Consider the following 21,697-nt stretch of genomic DNA (forward strand, 5'->3'; position numbering starts at 1 on the left):
TCTTATCATGTAATAGAATATTATTATGCTAACTCAAAGGGTGTGGAAACAGGTATAAGGAAGTGTAGTGCAGGATCTTACAGTAAATAGGTAGGTGACTTGAGATTCAAATCCAAGCTTTCCCCTCACCCCCATCAAAGCACTTTCTTGTAAGCATCATATTTTTCTGCCTACTCTATGATGTCAAGGAGGAAACGTTATCTCCAGGAGACCAGGGTGAGATTGTGCAGCATGCCCAGGCTGGCACTTGGAGGCCCTCAGGGGAAAAAAATGAATGAATGAGCTCCTGATGAAGGGAGAATCTTCTGTCCTTTTAAGGAGATAGCATTGGGGGCTTGGAAGACGGGCTTTGGAGCCAGCTGTTCTTGGAAGTATAGGTATCCCAACTCTCCCCTTAATTGTTTCTGTGACTGAGAGCAACGTTACTAACCTCACTGAGCCTCTGTTTCTGACTCCTGAACAAGCCTCCCAGGTTGCTGGGAGCTGGAGGGAAGATGGTTGAGGCCGTTGGATGGCAGACATGAAAATGGTGGGCTGTCCAAAGACAGGATGTGCTACCTGGAGTGGGAGGTTGGAGGTTGAGGAAGGTATTTGGCACCAGGAAGAAAACAGAGCAAATGCCAAGGAGCAGCTTCCAACATCTCACTCTGGAAGAATCTTAAGGCACCTAAACCACATAGCAATTCCCAACCTAGAGGCAACAAGTAATAGGACATAGTAGGCCATCAAACCTCCCTCAAAGACTTTGGATCCTTGAGAGAGAACTCTTCCTGCAGAGCTGCTTTAATGATAAGCTCCAGGCAGAAATGGTAGCGTCCACTCTGATCTTTATTTTAACTATGTAATTTTCAGTGTGTGTCTGAAACATCATGGAACACTCAGATCCCATCTTCTTCCCATGTATGGAGGCTGCCATGGTTTAATAAGGGAGGAAAGGGAAAGCATCTCTTCTATCCATGTTTCTCTTCTTTTGTGTCTTGATTTCTGTCCTGGTGTGGAGGAAAAAAGGAAATGGTGTGCTGGAACTGTCGATGGGAATCTAAATTAGCACAGTCACTATGGAAAGCAGTATGCAAGTTTCTCAAAACATTTCAAACAGAACTACTGTATGATCCAGCAATCCCACTACTGGGTGTATATCCAAAGGAAATGAAATCAGTACATGGAAGAGAGATGGGCACTTCCATGTTAGTTACAGGATTATTCCCAGTAGCCACAACGTGGAATCACACTAAGTGTTCATTGGTGGGTGAATTGATCCAGGAAGTGTGGTGTATATATATGCACACAACGGAATAGTATTCAGGTTTAAAAACAAAAGAAATCCTGTGATTTGTGACAACATGGACGACCCTGGAAGACAAATACCTCAGTACCTCACTTACATATCTAACAGCAACAACAAAATATCAAACTCGTGGCCAGTTGTGGTGGTTCACACCTGTAATCCCAGCACTTTGGGAGGCTGAGGCAGATGGATCGCCTGAGGCCAGGAGTTTGAGACCAACCTGACTAACATGGTCCTACTAAAAATCCAAAAAATTAGCCGGGCATGGTGGTGGGCATCTGTAGACCCAGCTATTCGGGAAGTTGAGGCAGGAGGTGGAGGTTGCAGTGAGCTGAGATCACACCACCGCACTCCAGCCTGGCAACAGAGTGAGACTCGATCTCAAAAAAAAAAAAAAAAAAAATTGAACTTGTTAAAATAGAGTGTGGAATGGTGCCTGCTTGGAGGTTGGAGAGATGGTCAAAGAATATACAGTTTTAGGAGGAAAAAGTTCAAGAGGTGTATTGTACAACATGGTGACTATATTAATAATAATGTATCATATTTTGAAAATTGCTGAGAGATTTTAGGTACTCTCACCACACAAATGGTATGTGAGGTAATATATATGTTAGCTTAGCTGATTCATTCTGCAAGGAACATGTATTTCAAAACATGTTATACACAATAAATACACAACATTTTGTCTATTTTAAAAACCCAGCAGACCGGAAGTAGTTCCTTTCACTGAAGTTCTACAGATAATTTTGTTTGAGGGTGCTTTCCTTTGATCTCCAGGCTTTTATTGATGTTTTGGTTGTTGATTGTAGCAGTTCATTTTCTTAAAGCTGCCCCCTCTTAAATCTTGAAATCTGATGGATAAAATGAAGGAGGGAAAAGGAAAGAGTAAGAGGTAAGGAGGTCAAGAGGATAAATGAAGTGGGATCAGGCTGAGAGGGAATCTGGGTGGCTGTTAGTCTGCAGGTTAGCATTCTAAGGGCCGTTCTGTGGTTTGAATGAACAACGATGGCACCTCTGGAAACCTGGTCTGTGTTTGTGTGTGTGTGTGTGTGTGTGTGTGTGCATGTGTGTACACTCAGAATTCAACATTAGTCTCCTCCTTCCTTCCTTGTATTTAGGGTTGCCTTTGTTCCCCATTAATGGAATCAAATGACACATTCACAGTGTCTTATCTACGTGGTTCCAAAGTCAGTATGACTGATCTAACATTTTTGACGTTGCTATTCAGGCCTTTTCAACCTAAAGAGACTGAGTCTACCGCTGCCTCTCTGGCAGAGAAATCATGTGTTCTCTCTAACCCAGGTCTTTAGATGTAGAAGAACTGGTAACTGGGAGGTCAAGGGCTCAGTCCGTTTTTGTTTCTCAGTAAGTCTAAAAGGTTTGTTGTCTAGTATCTGCACAGACCTGGGGAGGGATTGGGATTATGAGTGGAGAGAGTGACTCAGTGACCTCATTTTTTTTTTTTTTTTTTTTATCGAGACTGAGTTTCACTCTGTTGTCCAGGCTGGAGTGCAGTGGTGTGATCTTGGCTCACTGCAACCTCTGTCTCCCAGGTGCAAGCGATTCTCATGCCTCAGCCTCCTGAGTAGCTGGGACTACATGTATCTAACACTGTGCCCAGCTAAGTTTTTGTATTTTTAATAGAGACAGGGTTTCACCATGTTGGCCAGGCTAGTCTCAGACTCCTGACCCAAGTGAACCACCTGCCTTGGCTTTCCAAAGTGCTGGGATTACAGGTGTGAGCCACCGTGCCCAGCCTCAGTGCCCTCTTGATTTCTGAATTTTCATGCTATTGGGGCTGTCCCTCTGACTTGGCTTTTGGGGTGTAGGTGTGATGTGAATCCTCTGTAGCATTCCTTGAGCATCTCGCTAGGGTTTTGCCTGACTGCCCTGAGAGCATTCTAGCTGCATGAAGTCCTCATCTGTTTCTTCCATTCTTGTCCCTTCCGAGGGAAGGAATTAAGGAAGGAATGAGAGAGAAAGTCCCTGGAGTCAGGCTGTGGCCTTTCTCCCCCAGCTTCCCCCTGCCTTTTGTCTTAGCCAGAGTCCAGCTACTGGTCTGCGAGTTGTTCTGCAGATGGCTCAGCAGCAGACATCCAGCTGGGCTGACTTAACCCACAGAGTGTTTGTGTTTGACAGCCAAGACAGGGAGCAGAGGAGCTGTTTTCATTGGGATCAGGCTTGGGTGTTTCTCCAAAGGCAGTTGCTTGAATGGCTCTGCTGCTTTGTGGAGCCATCAGGCCATGAAGGGAAGTTTGGATGAAGGACAGATGTATTATCTAGGAAGGAGTCCTGGGTCTTCTTCCAAAAAATGTTCAGCCATTGCCTGTGCTAGCAAATGAAATGACGCCCCCATGTTGTGTTTATGTAAAGACTATTCCTGGGAAAGGGAGAAAAACCCCTGACATTAATCCTCCTTTGCTCTGAAGCAAGTAACAGGTGTCCGTTGATACCCATTTTGTTTTATTTTTGAGACAGAGTCACCCAAGCTGTGGTACAGGGGAGCCATCATGGCTCACTGCAACCTTGACCTTGCAGGTTCAAGCAATTCTTGTTCCTCAGCCTCCTGAGTAGCTGGAATTACAGGCATGTGCTACCACACCCAGCTAATTTTTGTGTTATTATTTTTTTTGAGATGGAGTTTCACTGTTGTTGCCCAGGCTGGAGTGCAGTGTCATGATCTTGGCTCACTGCCACCTCCGCCTTCCAGTTTCAAGCAATTCCCCTGCCTCAGCCTCATGAGTAGCTGGGATTACAGTTGCCTACTACCACGCCTGGCTAATTTTTGTATTTTTAGTAGAGATAGGGTTTTGCCATGTTGGCCAGGCTGGTCTGAAACTCCTGACCTTAAGTGGTCCTCCCACCTCAGACTCCCAAAGTGTTGGGATTACAGGCATAAGCCATCACAACTGGCCGATCCTCATTATGTAGATGAGGAAATAGAGGCTTTGAGGAGTGAAGGAGGTCAGTGCTTCTCAAATTTAAATGTATTCATGAAGTGCCTAGGGATTTCGTTATGATACAGCATTCTGGAGGGGAGACTTGGAATGCTATTTCTTTTTTTTTTACTTTGAGATGGAGTCTCGTTCTGTCACCAGGCTGGAGTGCAGTGGCATGATCTCGGCTCACTGCAGTCTCTGTCTCCTGGGTTCAAGCAATTCTCCTGCCTCAGTGTCTTGAGTAGCTGGGACTACAGGTGTGTGCCACCACACCCAGCTAAGTTTTGTATTTTTAGTAGAGACGGGGTTTCAGCATGTTGGCCAGGATGGTCTCAATCCCCTGACCTCGTGATCCAGCCACCTTGGCCTCCCAAAGTGCTAGGATTGCAGGCATGAGCCACCGCGCCCGGCAGGGACTCTATTTCTAACATGCTTCATGGTGGTACTAATGCTGTCAATCTCTGACACATATTGGGAGTTTCTAAGATGTGGATTATCTAGGCATGCCGTGCGTTCGTGAGAAATGTATTAGATAACAGCACTTCCCTATGGTCTCAGGAAGCAGAGCCATATAGTTTTCTACTCAAGGCTGTATCTAAATTATTTCAAAACAGTTAACCTATGAAGCATACCACTTACTGGTTGTTCTGACAATAGGGCATAAAACCAGAATGATAGGTTTGAGTTTTAGCAGAATTAGCAAGTTAGGCTGGTTTCATGCACCCATAACTATAGCCTGCCTTAGATAGCAGAGGCATACATGGTATCCAAGCATCAGAAACTCAGTAGTGCTTAGAACAGAAGGCACTTACCAGCTTATACATTTTTGTTTCATTCCAAGTAAAGCCCATAAATTGTGTGTGTTTGTAGGTCCAGTGTTGCTCTAACTCCACTTCTGTTGACTATTTCCTTCTAACATGTAATCAGAGAAGAGTTGGCAAAAGGCAATCTTTCCCATGTGCTGCTACTCACAAAGATTTCCCAATTTGGTGATGACTCACACATCTGCATGGAAAATATGCTACTACCCTCAGCTGCAGTAGTTTATGCCTTTCTCTCCTCTGGAATGATTACCCAGAAGTATGTAATAGTCACCTAATGGGGAGCAGGTGTGAGAAGAAACAGTCATTTTGAACAAAGGGAATGGATGTAAATTGCAGCATGAAGGATTTAGGTTAGATATCCATGTGTGGGGAGAATTCTCTTCTGCCAGCAAGAGGAGTGAAACATTGGGATACAGGATGAAAGCAGAGTTGTGGCACATTCTCAGGGCATTTGAAAGAAAAGGCCAGGTGGTTTCATTTCAGTGCTTTCTGCACTGCTCTCTCAGAGGGAGGCGAATGAATTCTGTAATGGCTGGGGATCATTTTCAGTTCTGTGATTCATGAGCACCGAGATCTGGGGACATCTGATTAAAAACCATGTCAAAGAGCCACATATTCCAGCGGTCCTTTCTGATCATCCTGATTGATACTGGGGTGTCATTTTTGGCATGGTGATGGGGGCCAATAAGTATTTGTTAAGACCGGTTCTGTATAAAGTCTTTTTCTTTGATTTTTTTTAACCTACATCTTCACTGTAATAGAAATTGTCTTTCCTAGGGGTTCAAAACATATTGCAAGTAGAGTATCATCTGGAATGCTCCAGAGACCCAAAAAGCCGTCTGACATTCTTTCTCTCCATATTATTTGGCATTGTCCAACTTTGAACAGTCTGTACAATTGTCCTTTATTTTCCTTTCTAATTGGAATTTCAACAAGGAATGCCTATAGGCATTGACTGCCTTTGCTTCAGATGACTTGGTACACCAGGCAATGATAAAGGATGCCCATTCATTGGCCCAAAATTGCTACACTGCCATCATTTTTGGTGTGATACCATATTAAAACTGATGTCTTGAGAGATGGTTTTTCCCAGCTTTTTGGAGGATCCTGAAAATAAAGTACTACATGCCTTCTAAGTGGTGAATGATATCTTCTTATAAACAGCGTCAAAAGCTCACACACGTACACATTCCTGCAAAAATCACACAAAGATGAGAAATGGGCATTTGAGTTTCTATTGGATATTTTCTAGATCCGTGATGCATGAGGTCAGCAGCAGTGTGTGTGCAGTGAAATTCACAGCAGGCAGATGGGAACGTGGAGAAATTCTATAAACCTTCAGAAGCTAGACATTGCCAACCTCAGGAAGGTAAGTAGGCTTCCAGCTTCTCAAAGTAACAATGAGGAAGGTGGAAACAAGAAGATGGGGAACTTGATAATCAGCAATGACAGGCCTACATTTTCAAGATTGTTGTGTGTGGGGATTTATGTACTCAGATTCCGTACCTTTTTTCTATTCTCTCTATTCATATCACAGAATCAATCCCTTCATGAGCTGACTAATCAGTCAGTCAGGATCTCGATGAGAAAACTGGATTCTGCCGTGCTAATTGTTCTTGATTATTAAATCCAAGTTAGCGAAAACTAAGCCAACACAACAGTTTATTCTTAACCTCTCATCTGATTACTAGACCAGTGAGATGGGTTCGTATTTGGAAAGAAAGATGAAAACTTCGTCCCTAGAACATTTTTCTTATTCTACAAAGTCCTAGCAATTTGGGCTTCATGGATCATTACATTTCAAAATGTTGCCCATTGAGATTTTTCCAAGAAAGATGTGTCCCAGTGAAAAAGCAAAACCCAGAAAGCAAACAGAAAATAAATCAACTGTCACTCATTGTAATCATCACTTCATAAAAGAGATTTGAATACTGAAAGTATAGGAAGGAGATAATCTTAGAATAAACAATTATTGTCTGCATGTTAAACAAATTTCGCTTTGTGGTAACTTGGTGAGACTGGTGAAAATTTCATCATGGAACAGCCCTGGCCAACTGATTGGGATTTGGGAACTCCTTCCACAAAATCAGCTGCTTTTTCAGTAGTCCATTTGCTTGAGGGGTTGGGGTGATTTCTGAAGATCCCTTGGACTTCATTGGTGATCTTTGCTGATGAGACAGATATACTATCAAAAACTAGAAACATTGGAATGCTTTTACAGAATTGTTCTCATAAATGAAAGTCCACATCATCTTGACTGAGCCATGCTTGAAGAATTTCCCAGTACCCAGCTTATTGTTTTATTGTTTCCCTAAGATATAGTAATTCTATGGCCCTTTAAAATATAGAAATATTGGGAGGCTGAGGCAGGAGAATCACTTGAACCTGGGAGGTGGAGGTTGCAGTGAGCTGAGATGGCGCCTTTGCACTCCAGCCTGGGCAATAAGAGTGAAACTCTGTCTCAAAAAAAAAAAAAAAAAAAAAGAAAAAAAAATACACACACACACACACACACACACACAGAAAGATGACATAACATGGTTTTCTGAGGAAGTCACATTGCATCAAGTCTCAACTTCTGTGTTTTGTCGCAAATATGAGATGACTTAGCTATTTCACTGCGGAAACTTATGTGTCATAATGCTTGAAATCAGAGATCTTCCTATTCCTATTTTATAACTCCCAGTTTTAATTCATAACTCCTCTTACTCCTGTGTAATGTGTAAAGCTTTCTGAACCATGAGGAATTGGTTGAGAGGAAATGAAATGAATACCAGTACTGAGGACTGAGAACAAGTTATAAATACCTAGACCAGTCCAAGAGTTGTATACGTACTTTCCATTTTATACTGCACTTATGTATAGTAGTCTAATTTTTCACCTAGATTTTGTGTTTGGAAACAAATGCTGAGGATGAGGTGAGTGTCCCAGGACCAACCTCCATGTCAGTGTTATAACCATTTGTAGCAATTGTTTTGCGTAAGAAAGACTGAGCCTGACTCAGTAGGAATCGCATAGCGTGGTACAGGAGGGGAGACCTGAGGAGCATTTTGTAGGGAAGTGGGGGTGGGGAAGGGCCCAGGGAGGGATTCAAGTTGAAACACAGATGTCTGAGAGAGGGTATAACAGAACCCAGAAGTGGAAAATTGAGGAAGATGACAGAGTTGAAAGGTACAACAGTATTTCAGATAAAACTTTATGGATTTCCTTCCAGCATTATATGGATTGCAGTTGGAGCAAAGTCATTGGTTTTGTGTATAATGGGTTCCACAGCCGTTAGGAGATGCCAGATGTGTGTGTGTCTTGTGTTCTTTGGATAGACAGTGCTAATGAGAGCCTGCACATGCTCACTTTCCTACATTTGCAATCAGCTACAGCTTTATGGGGTGCAGGCCTCATAAGGGCATCTTCTGGGTTCACTGAAACAAGGACTCTCCTGTTATGCGCTGTGAGAATTTGGCCAAGAAGATATTGCTTAAGGCATTTGCTGAGTTAAATATTACATAGGCATTACTCAGAGAGAGCCTGCTCCGGTTTCAGGCTTAGAAGCCTGGAAACTCTTTTGTCTTGATTCAACCTTTAAACTGTATACTGCATTGGCTTAAAGGAAAAATAGGAAGGTCAAGCATGGTTGAGTTGACCTTAAAGGAGTAAACAATTAATCTAAAGATCACAGTGTAGTCCTTTTATTAAGCTCATTTTTGTTTGCTTTTGTTTTTTTGGGCCAGCCATTCTAAGGCGTTAAAGTACTTGGGTCTTGGTAATACTGTTTCTTTTCTCCACTTGTGTTAATACAGATATTAAGTCTAATAGTATCTACTTAGCATAAACAAGAAGATAAAAATGATTTCTATGATTGAAATGTTTGTTATTTAGCATTAAGCATCTTCCTACTCCCATGCGTTTCGCATTTTAATCCACTCAGTGCTTGGTTTGGGGATTGCTAGATTAGTTTTAATCCCCTGTCTGATAGTGGAGTAGTGGTGAGATTTATTGCACAGGCAGGGTTTGGTTCTTGGATTTAAGAGGGCTCACGTGCACTCTTCATGCATATTAAATTTGGGAAACCACCGGTTCAGTATAAAAGGTTGGGGAGACATCCTTTATCTCAGAATGGTTCTCTTTGGGCACACAAAGTGCAAGCGGCATTTATTGCATTAATGAAAAGAAAATTGATTACAAGTGTTTCTCTCTTTTGGGGTCAGACTAATGTTCTCAGAATCTGTTCTTTTTTGTTTTTTCTTTTTCCTCTTAAAATGTGCTTAACCATCATTTCAAAGAGTTCTGCATGTTTTCTTATTTCTTGGGAGCCCAGCTCCGAGGAAAAGATAAATACTTTATTATTTAATGAGTTCTTCCCAAGAAAAATGGGAAGGGTTAAGTACTTCCCAACCAGGGGAATAAATATTTTCAGAAACCACAGAAAAATAGGATAGTTCACTGTTCTGGGGAACCTAATAATAGCCAAAATTTCTGCAAACTGATGGAAAAACCTTTTGTTTTGAAGGTTGGAGGTTTATTATTATTTCAACATTTTCTCTGTTTCATGTGAAAAGCAAAAATATAAGATTCTCATTAATGGAAAACTTAAAATCAGAATACTGTGGCTTTTTTGTGATGAATGAATAAAAGAAATGCCAGAGCATAACTTCTGTGTGAGAGTAAATTTTCTTCCTTTGCTCCTCCTAAGTAATTTCACCTTAGGGAAAAGAACAGGATGCATTGTGTAGAACCCGATAAATAGATGCTGGGAATGACTTGGGTTATGAAGTGGAAATTCAGATATTTATGATGTCAAAATACCATCCGGTCTTTTGAATGAATCTTACCCACAAAACTTGAACTTGCATGTGATGAATTTAACCTGTGACCCACGAGATCTTATTTAGTTTGTATTTCAAGGCTATTTGTCTCCCTATTAAGGTCTGATTTTCTAATGCAAGTAGTCAGTAGTCGCTCAATAAAAACAAGGAGATGCAGAAATGAAGTCAAAACAGGTCAGCTTAAAAAGCCATATTTTATTTTCTTCACATTATTCTTTTTGGAATTTTTTAAAATTTTATTTTAGGTTCTGGGATACATGTGCTGAACATGTAGGTTTGTTACATAGTTATACATGTGCCATGGTGGTTTGCTAAACCTGTCAACCCGCCATCTAGGTTTTAAGCTCTGAGTGCTTTAGGTATTTGTCCTAATGCTCTCCCTCCCTTTCCTTCATGCCCCAATGGGCCTCGGTGTGTGATGTTCCCCTCCCTGTGTCCATGATCTGGAACCAGAGACACCATTTGAGCCAGCAATCCCATTACTGGGTGTGTATCCAAAGAACCATACTTTAAATTAACAAAACCACATTTCTTCTTTATGGTTTGACAGTTCAAAAGAGCCTTCTGTGTTCTTTAATGTTTCTTTCAAACTTTGGCTTTTGGTTGTGTTTCCAAATTGATATTTATTAAATCTGTTCAGTGCTAGCTGTGAATATAAGTAACTCAAAGTTAGTGTGATCAGTTTCCTTGAGAGAAAAGAACAAGAAATAAACACATTCTCTTGGAATGTTCTGAATGCTATGATTTGAAATCCCGCTGAACGTGACTTTTAATATATACAGTTAATAATCTAAATAAATGAACCTTATAGTAATTTCACAAAATTTGGACCCCAGTCCAGATTTTTAACATCTCTAAGTATCAGGTGTAAATAAGCTGTTGAATTGGATACCCTCTAGGGTACCTTTTGGCTCCAAGGTTCTGTGATCCTTTGAGCTCATGTCAGACAGAAATCTACAAACCTATTAACTTTCTGTTTTGAAAACTCAGCTAAGTTTTGACATATTGCCTTCATATTGAATAAAACATTAATATAATAATACTTTCTTTTGCATTTCATCTCCATCCAAACGCCAACTCTACGAGGGCAGGCACACAGTTGGTCTTTTTCACTGTTGCTTTCTTAGAGCTTGGAATTGGTCTGTGACATGTCACATTTAATAAGTGAAAAAAATTAATGAATTGATTGATCTATAGAGAAGAGATGCTCCAGTCTGAATATTCCTTCTGAATAAATTCTCAGACAACACTTTCTTGTGTATAATCATGTGCCACATGATACTTCCTTCAGCAACAGACTGGATATGTGATGGTGGTTCCGTAAGATTATATTAGAACTAAAAAATTCCTATCACCTAGTGGTATCTTAGCCATCCTAAAGTCGTAATGTAGTGCATTACCTTTGCTATGTTTAGATAAACAAATATAATTATTTTACAGTTGCCTATAGAATTCAGTAGGATACTGAATTGGATGCTCTCTAAGGCAGCTTAGAGAGTATCTATACCTCAGTATAGTGACACACTGAACAGGTGTATAGTATAGGAACAATAGACTATACCATATATCCCAGGTGTGTAGTAGGCTATACCATCTAGATTTGTGGAAGTACATGTTCACACAGTGATGAAATTGCCTAATGACTAATTCCTCAGGACATATTCCTATGTGTAAGCAGTGTATGGCTATGTTCTGTAGAATTAGGGAATGTGCTGGCTGGTGCAGTGTCTCACTGCTGTAATCTCAGCCCTCTGTGAGGCTGAGGCGGGCGGATCACCGAGGTCAGGAGTTCGAGACCAGCCTGACCAACAATGGAGAAACCCTGTCTCTACTGAAAATACAAAATTAGCTGGGTGTGGTGGCACATGCCTCTAATCCCAGCTACTCGGGAGGCTGAGGCAGGAGAATTGCCTTGAATCTGGGAGGTGGAGGTTGCAGTGAGCTGAGTTTGCACTATTGCACTCCAGCCTGGGCAACAAAAGGGAAACTCTGTCTCAGAAAAGAAAAAAAAAAGAATTAGAAAATGTGTTCTTTTAAACAATAAGGAATGAAATTTGTGGTCATCCAGACTATAAAAAGGTTATGGAAGTAGGGTGGGGAGGAAGGGTTTGAATCTGGGAGCCAAACCTGGGTATAGTATATTTCCATAATGTATATGTATATGTGTGTGTAATAACGTAATACATTCAGTAAAGCATATATGTATATATAAATAAAATGTAATCAAATCACAGAGACAAGGCAGCAAAATGCACAATTTAGACATTCTTGAGAAAAAAATTTAGATGGCTGTTTCTGTTTAAATATAACATAAATATACCATAAAGCAGCACTTTTCAAATTTAAGGTGTGTGTGGATCACCTGGGTATCTTATGAAAATGCAGAATCTGATTTGTTAATTTTATGGTGGGGTATGGGGCAGAGTCTATGTTTTTAACAAATTCCCAAATGATGCTAATATAGCCCGTCCATGACCACATTTAGAATAGCAAGGCTCTAGGAAACTTACAGAGTGTCATTTATGCATGTGTTCATTAAAATCAACAGGAGAATCCCATCACCATTTCAAAGCCCTATGAGACATATCTCCTCCAAGAAGCTTTCCTCAATAAATCACTCAAATATGTATTGCTTATCCTTTATTAAAGATCAGTAACTATGCTAGTTTCTTTGTCTATTGTAATTCGTATGCTTTATTATAGTTAAAGGGCATGTTTGTTACCCATCATGAACTCTTTCAGAGCAGGGATTGTATCTTAAATACTTACTTGTCTAATCTCAAAGTTCTGAATTTTGGGGCAACATCAGGAACATAAGTTTCTGTACTAGAACTATTATACACTATGAAGTACTATATAAAAGAATATGAAATTATGTATGTGTGCAACTTAAATAGGAATAATACAACAAATACCCATGTATTCATTTTGTTTATGTGTGTACCCTCTGCCCTGTCCCCTGGACAGGGTGGTCAGTATCCTCTGATTTTATATACATTTTTACAGTACATATATGTATCCATAAACAATGTAAACAAGAGCAAAACTCCATCTCAAAAAAAAAAAAAAGGAAATTAGGGAATGTGTTCTTTTAAACGCAGTTTTTGCATTGTTTTTTGTACTTCATATAGATAGAATTACAAGGCATGTATTCTTCCGTAAATTGCTTCACTTTTTGTCTAATAATATATGTTTGAGACTCATTGATGTTGCTTCATGCAGCTATTAATTCACTCAAGTTAATTGCTGTATGTTATACCACTTTATTAACACACGACAGTTTATCCTTTCTACGGTTAATAGGCATTTGCACTTCTTTGTTATTTGTAGAAATATATTCTTGTACATGTCTTTTGGTTACACACGCCAGGGTTTCTCTAAGGCATATGCAGAAATAAGTTCCTACATCATAGAGTTTGGACACCAACTTGACTGGATAATGCTGAACATTATTTTTCTTCCTAAAATGCTTTCACTATTTCACATTCATACTATCAGTAGAGGAGAGTTTCATATTATTTTAAAAAGTTCGTTTTGGTAAAAATATACATAACGTAAAATTGACCGTCTTAGCCATTTCAATGCACAGTTTAGTAGTAGTATGTATATTCACATTGTTGTGACTCAGTCTCCAGAACTCCTTTCTCCTGTGAACCTGAAAGTCCATACCCATAAGATGTTAACTCTCCCTTTCTTCCTCCCGCCTGCCTCTGGTAACTGCCGTTCTACTTTTTGCTTCAATTAATTTAATTACTCTAAATACCTCATATACGTAGAATCATATAGTATTTGTCTTTTCGTGACAGTTTTATAGGTTTCATTCATGTCATAGCATATGTCAGAATTTCCTTTTTTAAGGCTGATTAATACTCCATTGTATGTATAGACCATGTTTCGTTTATCCATTCATCCATTGACTTGGTTCTCCTGATACCTGGGTGCTTCCACTTTGAGCTGTTATAAATAATGCTGCTGTGAACATGGATGACAAAGGTCTCTTTCAGATCGTACTCTCAGTTCTTTGAGATATATATCCAGAATTGGAATTGCTGGATCATATGCTATTTCTATTGTTTTGAGGAACTGCCATACTGTCTACCATAGTGGCTTCACCGTTTTACACTTCCGCTAACAGTGCACAAGAGTTGTAAATTTTTCATATTCTTTTTGATAGTAGCCATTCTGATGGGTGTAAGGTAATAACTTATTGTTGTTTTGATTTGCATTCCCGAATGATTAATAATATTGGACGTCTTTTCATATAAGTGTGTATCTTCTTTGGAGAAATGTCTGTTTAAGTCCTTTGCCCATTTAAAACTCAAGTCGTATGGTTATTTTTGTTGTTGTGGAGTTATAGAGTACTTTATTCTGGATATTAACTCCTTAGCATATCAATGATTTGTAAATATTTTCTTCCATTTGGTAGGTTTTCTTTCACTCTGTTGTGTCCTTTGTACAGATGTTTTAAATTTTGATATAGTCCAATTTATCTACCTTGATTTTAGTTGCTTGTGCTTTTGTTATATTTAATCATTACCAATTCCAATTTTATGAAGGTTTTCCTTTCTGTTTTCTTCTAAGAGTTTTATGATTTTAGGTCTTATGATTAGGTCTTTAATTCATTTTGAATTTTGTACATGTTGTAAGATAATGTACTAAATTAATTTTTGGGGATGTGGATTTCTAGTTTTTCTAACATCATTTGTTGAAAAAACTATCCTTTCACCATTGAATGGACTTAGCGCCCTTGCCAAAAATTATTTGATTTCATATGCAAGAGTTTATTTCTGAGCATTCTGTTCTATCTCATTTGTCTAGGTGTCTCTTTATGCCAATATCACACTATTTTGATAACTGTAGCTCTCTAATAAGTTTTGAAATCAGGAAGCGTGAGGCCTCCAACGTTGCTCTTCCTTTGTAAGATTGTTTTGGCTATTCTGGGTCTTTGAGACCCTGAGTATAAATTTTAGGTGGCTTTTTGTATTTCTGAAAAAAAAAATGCCATTGGGATTTTGGTAGGAAATACATTGACTCTGTAGATTGTTTTAACCATGTTAAGTCTTCCATGAACACGGGATGACTTCCCATGTATTCGTGTTGTCTTTAACTTCTTTCAACAGTGCCTTTGAGTTTTCAGTGTACAAGTCCTCTGCATCCTTGGTTATATTCATTCCTAAGTATTTTGTTCATTTTGATGCTACTGTAAATAAAATTGTTTTCTTAGTTTCCTTTTCTGACCGTTCAACTGTTAGTTTATAGAAACACAACTGATGTTTGTATGTTGATTTTATATCCTGCAACTTTGAAGTTAACTAGTTCTAACAGTTTGTGTGTGTAAGCACATATACACATGTGTAATCTTTAGGGTTCTCTACATATAAGATCATGTTGTCTGCAAGCAGGGATAATTTTACTTCCTTTCCGATTTGGATGCCTTTTATTTTTTTTTTTTCTTGCTCAGTTGCTCTGGCTAGGACTTCTCGTATTCAACAAAACAGTTCTATTACTATGTTGAAGAGAAGTGGCAAGAGTGAATATCTTCATCTTGGTCCTGATCTTAGAGAAAAAAATTTCAGTATTGGGCCGGGCGCAGTGGCTCACACCTATAATCCCAGCACTTTGGGAGGCCGAGGCGGGTGGATCACAAGGTCAAGAGATCGAGACCATCCTGGTCAATATGGTGAAACCCTGTCTCTATTAAAAATACAAAAATTAGCTGGGCATGGTGGCGCGTGCCTGTAGTCCCAGCTACTTGGGAGGCTGAGGCAGGAGAATTTCTTGAACCCAGGAGGCGGTGAGCTGAGATCGCACCATGGCACTCCAGCCTGGGTAACAAGAGCGAAACTCCATCTCAAAAAAAAAAAAATTTCAGTATTTCATCACTGAGTATGATGTTAGCTGTGAGCTTTTCATACATGAACTTTATTATGTTGAGATAGTTGTCTTATATTCAGAGTTTGTTGAATGTTTTCATCTGGAAAGGGTGTTGCATTTTGTCAGATGTTTTTTTCACATTGAGCTCATCATATCTTTTTTTCCCCATCGTTATATCAGTGCTTCCTATGGTCTACTCAGTGTCTAGTTGTATAGAGTAGACGGAAGGACAAGTCTGATAATAAGCATTCTACATGGCTGGAAGCCTCTAGATGTTGATTTTCTTTTTTCTTTTTTTTTTTTTTTGGGAGGGAAGGAGGAAGGGAGGAAGGCAGGAAGGGAGGGAAGGAAGAAGGGAGGGAGGAAGGAAGGGATGAAGGAAGGAAGGGAGGAAGGTGGGTGAGGGAGGGAAGGGAAGGACGGAATTCAAGCAATGAGAGAGACATTGCCGACCTGGATTTAGAGGTTTACAAGTCGATTTTTTTTTTTTTTTGAGAGAAGGAAAGAAAAAAAAATGAGTAAAGGAGAGAAAGAAGGAGGAAGAGAGAGATGGAGGGTGAACGGAAATATTGCTTTATTCTGGAAAAAAAATGGATATTAATAATGGCCAATCAATGTTTCATTTAAACCTATGAGTACGTGTGATGTGGTATTGACAAGAATGTATATTTTGTGTATTTGAAGTGGAGAGCTCTATAAATATTTATTAAGTTTACTTGTTCTGGATCTGAGTTCGAGTCCTTGATATCCTTATTAATTTTCTGTCTCATTGAATCTAAGTCTCTATGTATCTGGGTATTAGGATCGTTAGCTCTTGTTGTTGTATTGATCCTTTTACCACTATGTCTTTGTTACTTTAAAATCTATTTTATCCGCTACGAGAATTGCAACTCCTGCTTTTTATTTATTTATTTATTTTTTCTCTCCATTTGGTTGGTAAATCTTTCTCCATTCCTTTGTTTTGAGTCTTTGTGTATCCTTGCATGTGAAATAGGTCTGGATGTAACATGCCGTTGGGTTTTGGCTGTGTCTTTTGATTGGGGGATTTAGTCGATTTAAATTTAGGGTTACTGCCATTTGATGTTAACTGGCTGTTTGATCCATTCGTTGATGAAAATTCTTTATGTTGGTGCTCTTTACTTTTTGGTATATTTTTAGTAAGGCTAATACTGGTTGTTTCTTTCTGTGTGTAATGCCTCTTTCAGAAGCTCTTGTAAAGCAGGCCTGGTGGTAATACAATCTCTGAGTACTTGCTTGCTCATAAAAGATTTTATTTTTCCTTTAGTTGTGAAGCTTAGTTTGGCTGGATATGAAATTCTGGGCTGAAGGTTCTGTTCTTTGAGAATGTTTAATATTGGCCCCCACTCTCTTCTGGCTTGTAGAGTTTCTGCTGAGAGATCTGCTGTAAGTCTGATAGGCTTGCCTTTGTGGGTAACCTGACCTTTCTCTCTGGCTGCCCTTAGTATTTTCTCCTTCGTTTCAACCCTGTTGAATCTAACGATTATGTGCCTTGGGGTTGCTCTTCTTGAGGAATATCTTTGTGGTGTTCTCTGTATTACCTGGGGTTGAATATTGACCTGCTTTGCTAGTTCAGGAAAATTTTCCTGAATAATATCCGGAAGGGTATTTTTCAGCTTGGATTCATTCTCTCGGTCACATTCAGGTACACCTATGAAACGTAAATTTGGTCTTTTCACATAGTCCCACATTTCTTGGAGACTTTGCTCATTCCTTTTTATCCTTTTATCTCTAATCTTGTCTTCTTGTTTTCTTTCATTAAGTTGGACTTTGACCTCTGTTATCCTTTCTTCTGCTTGAACAATTCGAGTGCTTAAACCTGTGCATACTTCTCGGAGTTCCTGTATTGTATTCTTCAGTTCCATTAATTCACTTATATTCCTCTCTAAGTTGTCTATTCTCAATAGGATTTCGTCAAACCTTTTTTCAAAGTTCCTAGTTTCCTTATGTAGGGCTACAACATGTTCTTTTAACTCACTGAAGTTTCTTATTATCCATTCCTTGAAGAGTACTTCTGTCATTGGGATGCGCTCGTTCTCCATCAAGCCTTGTTCCATTGTTGATGTGGAACTGTGATCATCTTTAGAGGAAGAGGCGTTCTGATTTTGAGTATTCTCAGCCTTTTTACTCTGGTTTCTTCCCATCATTGTAAATTTATCCTCCTGTGGTCTTTGAAATTACCAACTTTCAGATTAGGTCTCTTGAGTGGACGTCCAAGTTGTTAGTTCCCAGGGCCAGAACGGCGGTGTTAAGACTGATGGTGCTTTTCTGCCCAGGATTCTCCTGTCTGGCTTTCTTCTTGTGTCCGTAATGGGCGACTCTGCCTTCCCCGGGCTCCAAACCTTGGTCAGAAGGGGAACCAGTCTCGTTTACTCTGCACCGAGAGCTGCCGCACTGAGGTGCCGTCACAGCCGCTGTGCCAGTCTCAGGAGTTGTGCTGGGGACCCGTGTGGGTCCTCCAAACCTCGGTCAGAAGGGGAGCCGGCCCTGTTTACTCTGCTCCCAGAGCTGCCGTGCCGAGGTGCCGGTGAAACCCGCTGCCCCGGCCACAAGAGTCGCGCTGGCAACCTGTGTGGTTCCTCCACTGGGGATCTTCTGCTCCGTGAGCGACCAGAATTTGTCTGAAAGTGTAGCGTCCTCTAGTTCTCTGCGCTTTGACTGAGAGCTGCAATCCTGAGCTGTTATCGATCGGCCATCTTGGATCATTTCCCCCTAGATGTTGATTTTCCCCAAATATCCTTACAAATATCTACTCATTGTTAATGATTAACATCTTGGATTCAGTTTTAAAAAAAATAACGGTATGCTTGGTTATATTTCTGTCATCTGATTTATATTTCTCTTGCTGTTTCCTTGTTCCTTTTCCTTCCTTCCTTATTTTCTGACTGATGGCACTTTGTTGTTGCTATTGTCTATTTGTGTAGTTAAATACTATCTTAATCTCTCCAAGTCAATGTTCTTACAACTTTTATCTTGCTCCTCAAAAGCCATATATTATCACTGTTCAAATAGTTTAATTCTTCCTTTTGTTGTTAGTACCACAAATTAGACATCAGCAGCAGCATGATTATTTTTATAGATATTATTTGTTTGCATTTACATGTATGTTTCCTTTTATTTGCTTACCATTTATTTTTGTATCTCAAGCCTCCTTTTTGGGGTTATTTTCCTTCCTCTTGAAGGGCATATTTTTTTTTTTTGGTAGGAGAATTATCATGTTTTACTGAAACACTAAAAAAGACATTGACAAATGAAAGTTTGGTTCTTGGATTTAAAAAGTCAGTATTTTAAAGATTTTTAAAAAATATTTAACTTGATCTTTGAATTCAGTACAATCCCAATTAGAATCACAATCATTTTTTCAATGCAGCTTAAAAACCAATGTAGATTTTTTTTTTTTTGAGACTGAGTCTCACTCAATCACCAGGCTAGAGCGCAGTGGTGTGACCTTGGCTCCCTATAACCTCCGCCTCCTGGGTTCAAGCAGTTCTGCCTCAGCCTTCCAAGTAGCTGAGACTACAGGCATATGTTACCACGCCCAACTAATTTTTGTATTTTCAGTAGAGGTGGGGTTTCACCATGTTGGCCAAGATGGTCTCAATCTCTTGACCTCATGATCCCTCCCAAAGTGCTGGGATTACAGGCATAAGCTACCACACCTAGCCAACAAATGTAATGTTTTTTTAAATGTCCAGCTTTTATTTTAAGTTTAGAGGTATATGTGCAGAATGTACAGGTTTGTTACATGGGTAAGTATGTGCCAAGGTGGTCTGCTACACAGATCATCCCATCACCTAGGTATTAAACCCAGCAACCATTAGCTGTTCTTTCAGACACTCTCTCTCCTCCCACTCCCCACTCTTTGACAGACCCCAGTGTGTGTTGTTCCCCCACTGCATGTGTCCTTATAGTCTTGTCATTCAGCTCCCACTTGTAAGTGAGAACATGTGGTATTTGGTTTTCTCTTCCTGCATTAGTTTGCTGAGGATAACTGCTTCTGGCTCCATCCATGTCCCTCCAAAGGACATGATCACGCTTGTTGTTATGACTGCATAGTATTCCATGGTGTATATGTACTATATTTTCTTTATCCAGTCTATCATTGATAGCTATTTAGATTGACTCCATCTCTTTGGTGTTGTGAATAGTGCTGCAGTGAACATATGTGTGCATGTATCTTTATAATAGAATGATTTCTATTCCTTTGGGTATATGCCCAGTAATGGGATTGCTGGGTCGAATGGTTTTTTGTTTCTAGGTCTTCAAGAAATCACCACACTGTCTTCTATTGGACTAATTTACACTCACGCCAACAGTGTAAAGCATTTCTTTTCTCCATGACTTTGTCAGCATCTGTTGTTTTTTGACTTTTTGATAATGGCCGTCTTAACTGATATAAGATGGTATCTCATTGTGGTTTTGATTTGCATTTCTCTAAAGATCAGTGATGTTCAAGCTTTTTATTTTTCATGTTTGGCCACATGTATGTCATCTTTTTTTTTATTTTTGAGACGGAGCCTTGCTCTGTCACCCAGGCTGGAGAGCAGTGGCGCAGTCTCGGCTCACTGTACCTCTGCCTCCTGTTACCATGTTCCTCTTCTTCATTTCAATTCCTTTCTGAATCTACCAGCCTTATACCCTTCAGGTTCTATGAGACACCCCCATATCCTTATAATGACTTTTCTCCTCTTTATGAAGGCCTTCGGGGGCCACAGGGTTTTGTTTCTAATATACCTGAATCTAACTCCTAGTTGCTGTTACCTATGTGGCCCTGAGAAAGTTACTTAACCCCTCTAAACCTCTGTGTCTGTAAATGGAGATAGTGACTTCTACTTTACAAAGTTCTTATGAAAACTTGAGCTAATAGATGTAGAACAACAGGGTCAGGGTAGATTTTCCTTCCTTCCTTCCTTCCTTCCTTCCTTCCTTCCTTCCTTCCTTCCTTCCTTCCTTCCTTCCTTCCTTTTTTCCTTCCTTCTTTCCTATCTTTTTTCCCTCCCTGCCTCCCTGCCTCCCTGCCTCCTTCCCTCATTCCTTCTTTTTCTTTCTGACATGGAGTCTTGCTTTGTCCTCTAGGCTGGAGTGCAGTGGTGTGATCTCAGTTCACTGCAACTTCCAGTTCCCAGGTTCAAATAATTCTGCCTCAGCCTCCCAAGTAGCTGGGACTACAGGTGCCCACAACCATGCCTGGCTAAATTTTGTATTTTTAGTAGAGACGAGGTTTCATCATGTTGGCCAGGCTGGTCTCAAACTCCTGACCTCAGGTAATCTGCCCACCTCGGCCTCCCGAAGTGCTAGGATTACAGGCATGAGCCACTGCGCCTGGCCAATGTTTAATAAATAGCAGTTATTACCTTTAAAATGATTTTCCCAGTAAGCCAGCTCTGATAGTCATTGTTTACATTTCTCACGCATCTCATTCTTCCTTTTGTTGCTGCTGTTTGGATGCGTGCTCTGTCTTCCCATTAGATTGTAAGCTTCCTGACAGGATGGAGTTTAACCTGTGCTTTTCTATACACAATTGTAGAAACCTTTCCAGTATTTGTGTTCAACATACATGTATTGGATGGGATAAACACTTTGGGGATCTCTTGTCAAGGCAAACCAGAAGAGCCAATAGTAGACCACTTCATTTATTACTGATTATTGCTATCTTCATCAAGCTAGCCAAGTGCAAGCTCTGTCTCCTGTTCCAGAAAGGACTGCCCTTAAGTGAACAGTTCAGCCCCTCTGATAGGCAACTAAAGACTCGATATTATTTCAGTCGTAGTTTTTCAAATCAAATCCTTTAAGGAAATTCAGTATATGAAACAGATATAAGCAGAGACTTTATGGCTAAGCAGGAGAGAGAGGCCCCAAGCCCCATATCCGATTCGTATGGTAGACACCAAGGCACCTTAGGGCTCTATGGAATACATGTTGAAAACCATT

At 39.9% G+C, this 21,697-nt stretch overlaps 1 protein-coding gene across 35 annotated transcripts in view; it reads left to right on the top strand.

The window, feature by feature from the left end:
* Positions 1-21,697, top strand: part of ZFHX3 (zinc finger homeobox 3) — a 1,555,416-nt gene that overhangs the window by 355,117 nt on the left and 1,178,602 nt on the right. For 31 of the 35 annotated variants that reach the window (XM_054248756.2, XM_054248766.2, XM_054248759.2 and 28 more), the window contains one exon: positions 6,304-6,420. The exons of the other annotated variants lie outside the window; for them this stretch is intronic. The gene's annotated coding sequence lies outside the window, so the exon portion shown is untranslated. The remainder of the gene's footprint in view (positions 1-6,303; positions 6,421-21,697) is intronic. 35 annotated transcript variants of the gene reach the window in all.

The sequence above is a fragment of the Callithrix jacchus genome, chromosome 20 (assembly GCF_049354715.1).
Source record: "Callithrix jacchus isolate 240 chromosome 20, calJac240_pri, whole genome shotgun sequence".
Classification (NCBI taxonomy): Eukaryota; Metazoa; Chordata; class Mammalia; order Primates; family Cebidae; genus Callithrix; species Callithrix jacchus.